Genomic DNA, 8148 nt, shown 5'->3' on the forward strand with positions numbered 1-8148 from the left:
ATAAAACTAAGTGTCCATGAAATTGTTTACAGTGTAGTTTCTTTGCTACTACAGAATTGAGGAAGCCTTCACCTATTGGGCATAGGTCTTCCAGTAGAGTGCAAGGATTGTTTCCAGGTGGAACTTAGGTCCAGCATGACTTTAAAAGCAGAAGCATGGCTACCTACATATTTTTTGGAAACCAGCTCCACTAGACTCCTTTGTCAACTATTGTCCAGCAGCAACAAAGACATACATGGAGAGTTATCAACTGCCCCGAAAGATCAAGTCCATCAGTCTCTTCCCTGAACCATATGATTTCAGTACTACAGTACTATTTCATGTAATGGATACCTGGCTGCTTTTTTCCACTTTCCTCAACATCTCTTTTCCTTCTTTTTAAACTGTAAATTTGCAATCAGGCTGTTCTTTCAATAAATAAATAACATTTTGCCCTGATGTTCTCTAGAGACTGCAGAGAAAAATGAAAACATTTTAAATGCTGATGTGACACAGCCTGACAATCTTTAATTTATTGTCACAAAATAAGTGATTTATAGAAAGCTGGCATGAATTTTATCTGCAGTGGATCTTTGACCAATATTTCCTGAGTTGTCAAAGCAGGAGGACTTCAGCAGTAAGAAAACTGGAAGAAAGACATCCAAATAAAATATTTTCAGATTGCAATTGGGAAATGTTTGTCAATTCAAGAGAGTATTCCAGTCTTTGATTTCCACTTTCCATAACAATTTTATATTTGCTGCAGACAAGTTCAAACCAGGCAGAAGTAGGAAGCAGATGTGAATAACAAAGCAAGATAAGCCAAGATGTATCACCTTTTATTATTCTCCATCTCATGCAAATATTAAAAGATATGTAGGAAAAGACAGTATCTCCAGTTGTCTTAGTTGCAGTGATAATTTGTGACAACGTTTAATCAGACCCATCAAAACTTATTCCACTGAATTTTCTAAAGAAAAACTTGTGAGATGTAGATGAACATTTTAGTTGGGTTTGTCTTTGTGAGTAGAAAAATCAACATTTCAGCTTATGATCGTGAAACTCAAGTGACTACATTGGGCAAGTCACTATTTGCATAAGGAAGCCTGTTTGAGTAAAATTGGAATACCAACAGGATTCTATGTTAAGAGCTTTGATGTTACCAAATATTTCCCAGTATCAAAAAATCTCACAATACAAGCTTTTGCATATATAATATCCCATTACTTTGCAGAACAGAGTACCCCCCCCCAGTATTTTTGAGTAACAGAAAACCTAAGTGTCCTGTATTAATGCCAATAAAGCAGGAACTCACAAATTGGGAATTCAAAAAGAGGGATATAAATTGTGTGGATGACATCTGTTACATGAGGGCCTCCCACTAAAGTAATATATCCTTTCTGTTCCAGAGATATTCTAGAACATTATATGTAGGTGTGGTTTATAATCTCTTCCTCCTACTCTTAATGTTAGCGTACCTCAACAATACCAGGGAATAGACACAAGCAAAACCATTACCAAGAGAATGAAATAATAAACAGTAGCTTTTATGAAAATATTGTTTTGGCTGTGAAAAACATTTATACAAAGTTACGAGCAAGAAGGAAATAGGGCAGATGAAGGAAGGGAAACAGTGAGCTGGCAAGGATGGGTTTATGTAAGAAAAAATAGGATAGCTAGAACTAGAGATAAATTTAAGGAAGCAGCAGATGAAGTAGAAGATAGAGGATTGTTCAAGGATCAGAAGAAATTGAACCAGTGCTGCTGATATGTGGGTCTCTTGCTAACTGCTTTCCCCAAATCAAAGTTTGATCACATAAAAATAAATGCCAGGAAAATCTGGGCAGTTACATATATATGATACACCTCAGTTATGTATCATATGCAGGTGTGCTCTGATTGAAAGGCAGTCGCATCTCACCCCATTTTGCCTTAGGCAAAGCTGTTCTTTACAATTATATTCATGTGGATCTCAATCTCCAAATGTTGGCAAAAGATTTCTGGAATTCTTGCGGCCTCTACTTATTTTGTGACAAATACTCTGATTGTGGTGAAAGCCTTAACTAGCCACGCTCTAGCAAAACCGCACTATACATATCCAGTCTAAAATCCCAACTAGAGTGGGGCAGGAGCAATACAAAAACATTAAGATCAATTTATATTACTGAAGAAAATGGGTGTGGCAGACACATTTCTTTATGTATAATTTTGTTACCTTCTTCCCCTAAGCTGGAGATGGCATACAGTCATGTGAAAAAGAAAGTACACCCTCTTTGAGTTTTGTGGTTTTACATTATCAGGACATAGCAAAAATCATCTGGTCTTGTGCAGTTCTTAAAAGTAGGTAAATAAACCTCAAAGCAGCAACAACACATGACATGTTACACCATGTCATCATTTATTTTACAATAAGAAAAGTAAAATGGAGAAGCCATGTGTGAAAAACTAAGTATACCTTTACTGCTTCCATAGGTATGAATAGGTTATGTACCAGCCAGGTGCTGCTAATCAAGTGCCCTTGATCAATTGATCATCAGCAAGTGTGATTACCTCTATACAAGCTGAAGTTTCCTGGTCTCCAGCATTGAGGTGTGTGTTAACACAATGCCAAAGAGGAAAGACATCAGCAATGATCTTAGAGAAGCTGCTCATCAATCTGGGAAAAGTTATAAGGCCATTTCCAAACAATTTAAAGTACATCGTTCTACAGTGAGAAAGATTATTCATAAGTGGAAAACATTCAAGACAGTTGCCAATCTTCCCAGAAGTGGACACCTCAGCAAATTCGCTCCAAGGTCAGATTGTGCAATGCTCAGAAAAATTGCAAAAAAATCCAATATCTTAGACTCTACAGGCCTCAGTTATAGCATGTTAAATGTTAAAGTTCATGATGGTAAATTAGAAAAAGATTGAACAAGTATTCTTTTGCTTGGAAACATTACCAGGAGACAGCCTCTTCTCTCTAAAAAGAACATGGCAGCATGGCTTCGGTTTGCAACGTTACATCTGAACAAATTACAAGACTTCTGGAATACTTAAATATGAACCAGCAGTGTGTGGCAGCAGCCAAAAAAACTAATACAATCCTTGGTTGTATAAATAGAGGCATAGAATCAAAATCAAGTGAAGTATATTAGTACTGCTTTATAAAGCCTTAGTTAAGGCCATACCTGGAAAACTGCATCCAGTTTGGGCCATCACATTACAAAAAAAGATGTTGAAACTTTGGAAAAAGTGCAAAGAAGAGCCCCTAAGACGATTAAAGGCCTGGAGGCTAAAACATATGAAGAACCATTGCAGGGTTTGGGTTTGGCTAGTCTAAAGAAAAAAAGGACTAGGGGGGACATGATTAATAGTATTCCAGCATTTGAGAGGTTGCCACAAAGAGGATCAACTTATTTTCTAAAGCACTAGAGGGCAGGACAAGAAACAATGGATGGAAACTAATCAAGGAGAGAAGCAACCTGGAATTAAGGAGAAACTTCCTAACAGTAAGGACAATTAACTAGTGGAACAGCTTGTCATCAGAAGTTGTGGGTGCCTCCTTCATCACTGGAGGTTTCTAAGAAGAGACTGAACAGCCACTTGTCTAAAATGTATAGGATCTCCTCTTTGAGCAGGGAGTTGGACTAGAAGACCTCCAAGGTCCCTTCCAGCTCTATTTGGATTGACTGAGTATCCTTTGGACAGATAAGACCAAAGGGGAGATGTTTGGCCATAATACAGTGCTACATTTGGTGAAAAGCAAACATCTTATACCAACTATCAAGTACAGTGGTGGAATAATGATGATTTGGCTTTGGTTTGCAGCCACACCTTGCAGTCGTTGAGTTGACCATGAACTTCTCTGTATACCAAAGTATTCTAGAGTCAAATGTGTGGCCATTTTTCCAACAGCTAAAGCTGGACCAACATTGGATCATGCAATAGGACAATGATCCCAAGCACACCAGCAAGTCTAGAACAGAATGGCTGAAAAAAGAAAATAATCAAGGTGTTCCAATAGTCCAAAGTTCAGACCTCAACTCAATTGAAATGTTATGGCAGGACCTCAAGAGAGCTGTATATTAACTAATGCCCACAAACCTCAATGAGTTGAAGCAATGTTGTAAGGAAAAGTAGGCCAAAATTTCTCCACAATGATGTGACAGACTGATAGTCATACAAAAACAATTACTTCAAGTTATTGCTGCTAAACGTGGTTCTACAAGTTATTAAATCAAAGCTTTTCACACATGGCTTCTCCATTTTGGCTTTCTTTTTGTAAAATAAATGATGGCACGATGTAATATGTCATGTGTTGTTATTCATCTGAGGCTGTATTTACCTATTTTTAAGGACTGCTCAGGACCAGATGATTTTTACTATGTCCTAATACATAAGACCATAGAACTCAAGGAGGGTGTACTTTCTTTTTCACATGATTTCAATTTCAATTCTTTTCCCATTTTTTAATTCACATAAGCCACATTGGACCCAGAAATACTCTCTAGCTCAGAATTACCCAGTGAATTGTATACAAATGAGTGTGAATTTCCATTAAGATCATAGCAAATCTCCTCCAACAGAGAAGAGCAACAAAGATGATTAGGGGACTGGAGGCTAAAACATATAAGGAACGGTTGCTGAAATTGGGTATGTCTAGTTTAACGAAGGACGAGGGGGGATATGATAGCAGTGTTCCAATATCTCAGGGGCTGCCACAAAGAAGAGGGAGTCAAGCTATTCTCCAAAGCACTTGATGGCAGGACAAGATGCAATGGATGGAAACTAATCAAGGAGAGAAGCAACCTAGAACTAAGGAGAAACTTCCTGACGGTTAGAACAATTAACCAATGGAACAACCTGCCTCCAGAAGTGGTGAATGCTTCAACACTGGAAGTTTTTAAGAAGAGACTGGACAGCCATTTGTCTGAAATGGTGTAGGGTTTCCTGCCTGAGCAGGGGGTTGGGCTCGATGACCTCCAAGGTCCCTTCCAACTTAATTATTATTAACATACTAATGTATGCATATTAGCACATTTGCGTCACTTTTTTTGTTTTCAAGAAAAATAAATGGATAAGAATCTCTAAGCATGAATTTTAGCAGCTTCTCCAATGTGGCGATCCTTTAAAGAAACTAAAGCTATTAAAAATTATAGACTCTACTATATTTGATCTTAGCCAAAAGGCCAAGAAGCATTTAAAAAAATATAGAATGGTGAACTGTTTATTGTTACAACTTATTATACTCCGTATCATTTTTCTCTTGCATTTTTTAACTTACTTTTAAGCATTTTGTGTTTTTATAATATTTCTTTGTGGTTTGTTGCTTTTGTTTTATTTTTTTTATTATTGTATTAAAAGCAATAAACATTATTTTAATAGATCCTGTGAAGGGTTCGATCTTAAAATGACTATAGCTATAAAGCCAATTTTCAAAGAAGTCAGAATTCTGGGTTCATGCATCATGCTAAGCATGATTTGTCTTAACCTGGCACTGATGATCAAATATAGTAGCTGGGTTCACAAATAATGCTAAACCATAAGTCAGGAGTCTTGTATCAAGGGCTACAGTAGGCTTTCCAGAACTTCCTGAAAGCTATACAATAAAAATGGGTGAGCCAAGACTGTTTTTTGCAAACATTTCAGAAGTTAAACAGACAAAATGGATGTTTTAAACCCATGCAAAGGGGTCTACGACAACTTGCTATGGCCAACCCGTTGGAGCCAACTCACCATGGTCAACTCTCCAAGGCCATTTCACTATGGCCAACTCACTGCGAGACAACTCACCGCAGAACAAGAGTTACATTAATATTGAAGAAATAGTCGAATAGAATCATTTAAAAAAAGGATGCCAAAGGAGGGACAAAATAAAATGTGAATGACAAAAATATTTTTTTAACTATTTGAAATAATTAAATTGAATTATTGAATTGTCCTGCAGCGAGTTGTCCTGTAACAAGTTGTCCATGGCGAGTTGTTCCACGGTTAGTTGGCCATGGTGAGTTAGCCAAGGTAAATTGGCCATGGCGAGTTGGCCATGTTGAGTTGTCCCATTCCACATGCTAAGATATGTGGGCCAGCTCACTTTGGGCAATGCAAAAGGATTATGGTGTGCTGCATGCCACTCCCAAACTAATTTTTTTTTGCATCTCTGTCTTAAAATATAAAATATTTGCAGTTTATAAACTGCAAAGTCTACATCTACATACTATGCCAATACTAAGCAAACTACATTCAGGTTTAATCCAATATGTGAACTGTCATACAAATATAATTATGAGCCCAATTTAATTAATCTTTTCTAAGAATGTAGGAGAGAATGTCCACTATATCTAATGGAGTCTGTTTATAGGCCTCTGAGCCAACTTGAATTATTCTTTTTTTCAGCCCCAGTTTAATTAACCTGAAGTAAAAATTATTTGGAGCATTAATATATAAAAAATAAAAACTTTCATTAACCACTGTGAGTTATGAATATAAAGGGCTAGCTGAAGTGACAGATCTGAATGAAAGTTCTTATATTGAATGTATGTATGCCTTTACAATCTTGCACAAGGAAGGAATCTGCTGTGTGACATTTTACTCCTTATGAATCTTGCCTTAGAAAAGAAAGGATTTATATAATATGTGAAAGCTAACAATGAGAATGTAAGCAGCAAGGTGAAATGAGGTAATCTCTGCATTCAGAGGATTTGGCAAGAGGAGAAACAGTTGGAGGGCAGAAATCTAAACTTACATTCATAGCAGGGTTGAGCATGAATGAATCAGAGCTGTGAACTCATGCTGTTATCATATGACATACTTGCCTGCCCCCAGATAGCAACAGACCTCACAGAACAACTGAGAAAAATTATGAGAAATTATCTATCTAGAGGTTATATTCACTATAGTGAGACAATATCTTCCACAGAACTGACTTTTTATGTGCATTGCTGAGTGCCTCATGTTTCATTTTGTTTTTCAACTTCCTGTGCTTACAGAGCCATGGGATCAGAAAGGCTAGACTTAATCTAATCGCTTCAGTCTTACATCTGGGAAGAGCATGTATTTTTCAGCAGAAGAACCGTCATGCCCATCCCAAACCCTCAATTGAAGTGGTATACATTTCAGGTATTGTTTGAGCAACATATGCATTTTAACAAAACAATTCTAAAGAGAAATGTCACAACTATTAACCACTCCTTTTAGAGTTATAAAAAGTTGATTATTTATGACGACTTGACTCATAAACTGCATTAAATCAGATTCACTTGATTGTGGTTTATTGAATAAATTATGATTAAACACACCATCATAAACCCTGGTTTTGAAATCAGAAGGGATGGGTTGCAGCACACAGTAAATTAAAACCAAACCACCACATTACAGTTTGACTATATTCTATGAATTCGGCCTATCACTTACTACAAAAACAAATCTTCCTCCTAGATCTCATTTCTTGCTGTTTTTATTATGTACAGACCGTACCTGTGCCTTCAGAATTATAATTTAAAATAATGATATACATATTCCTCTGGGCATAAGTTTTACCCCAATGTGCATTGCATACTTACAATGCACTTTGAAACATGTACAATCAGCACAATTTTGCATATTTCAAAGGACAGTTTTACAGGAAATATAAATAGTATTGTGAGGCTCTTGTTAAACATACTCCACACTCCAGATTTGCACCTCTTTCATAGCAATATAACCATCAGGACTTCTCCTTTTCCCCAGGAAAATCATGGGAGTTGTATTTAGCAAGAATCTTAAAATTTTAGAGGAATCTAGCCCTTCTCAGACCCACAGTTCTCCTAAGGAAGAAGTTGTCATTTAAAATTATTTACATTTATGCTGTATCTATTATTATAGATATCTGTATGCATATCTATGAATTTGTCCCAATTCTAGGAAGACAAGACTTGAGTTTTCAATAAATTCTGAATTGAAAGAACAGAAAAATATTTGACAACGAAAGAAAAAATTGGGGGAGGGGTTTTTGACATTATTTGTCTTCCTGCTATCCAAATCCCAGCAGCTCTGGGTAATTTAATAGCATATTCTTTGGAGTAAGTCTTACTTCTTTAGAGTCGATGCCCTTCAAAACATTAAACTATTACAGCTTCTATTATCCTAGCCTGCATGACCATTGCAGTTTGGTAAGATGTGCATTATAGCCTAACCAAGTAGATTATAATA

This window comes from Protobothrops mucrosquamatus, unplaced genomic scaffold (assembly GCF_001527695.2).
Source record: "Protobothrops mucrosquamatus isolate PMUCROS unplaced genomic scaffold, P.Mucros_1.0 scaffold160, whole genome shotgun sequence".
Taxonomy (NCBI): domain Eukaryota; kingdom Metazoa; phylum Chordata; class Lepidosauria; order Squamata; family Viperidae; genus Protobothrops; species Protobothrops mucrosquamatus.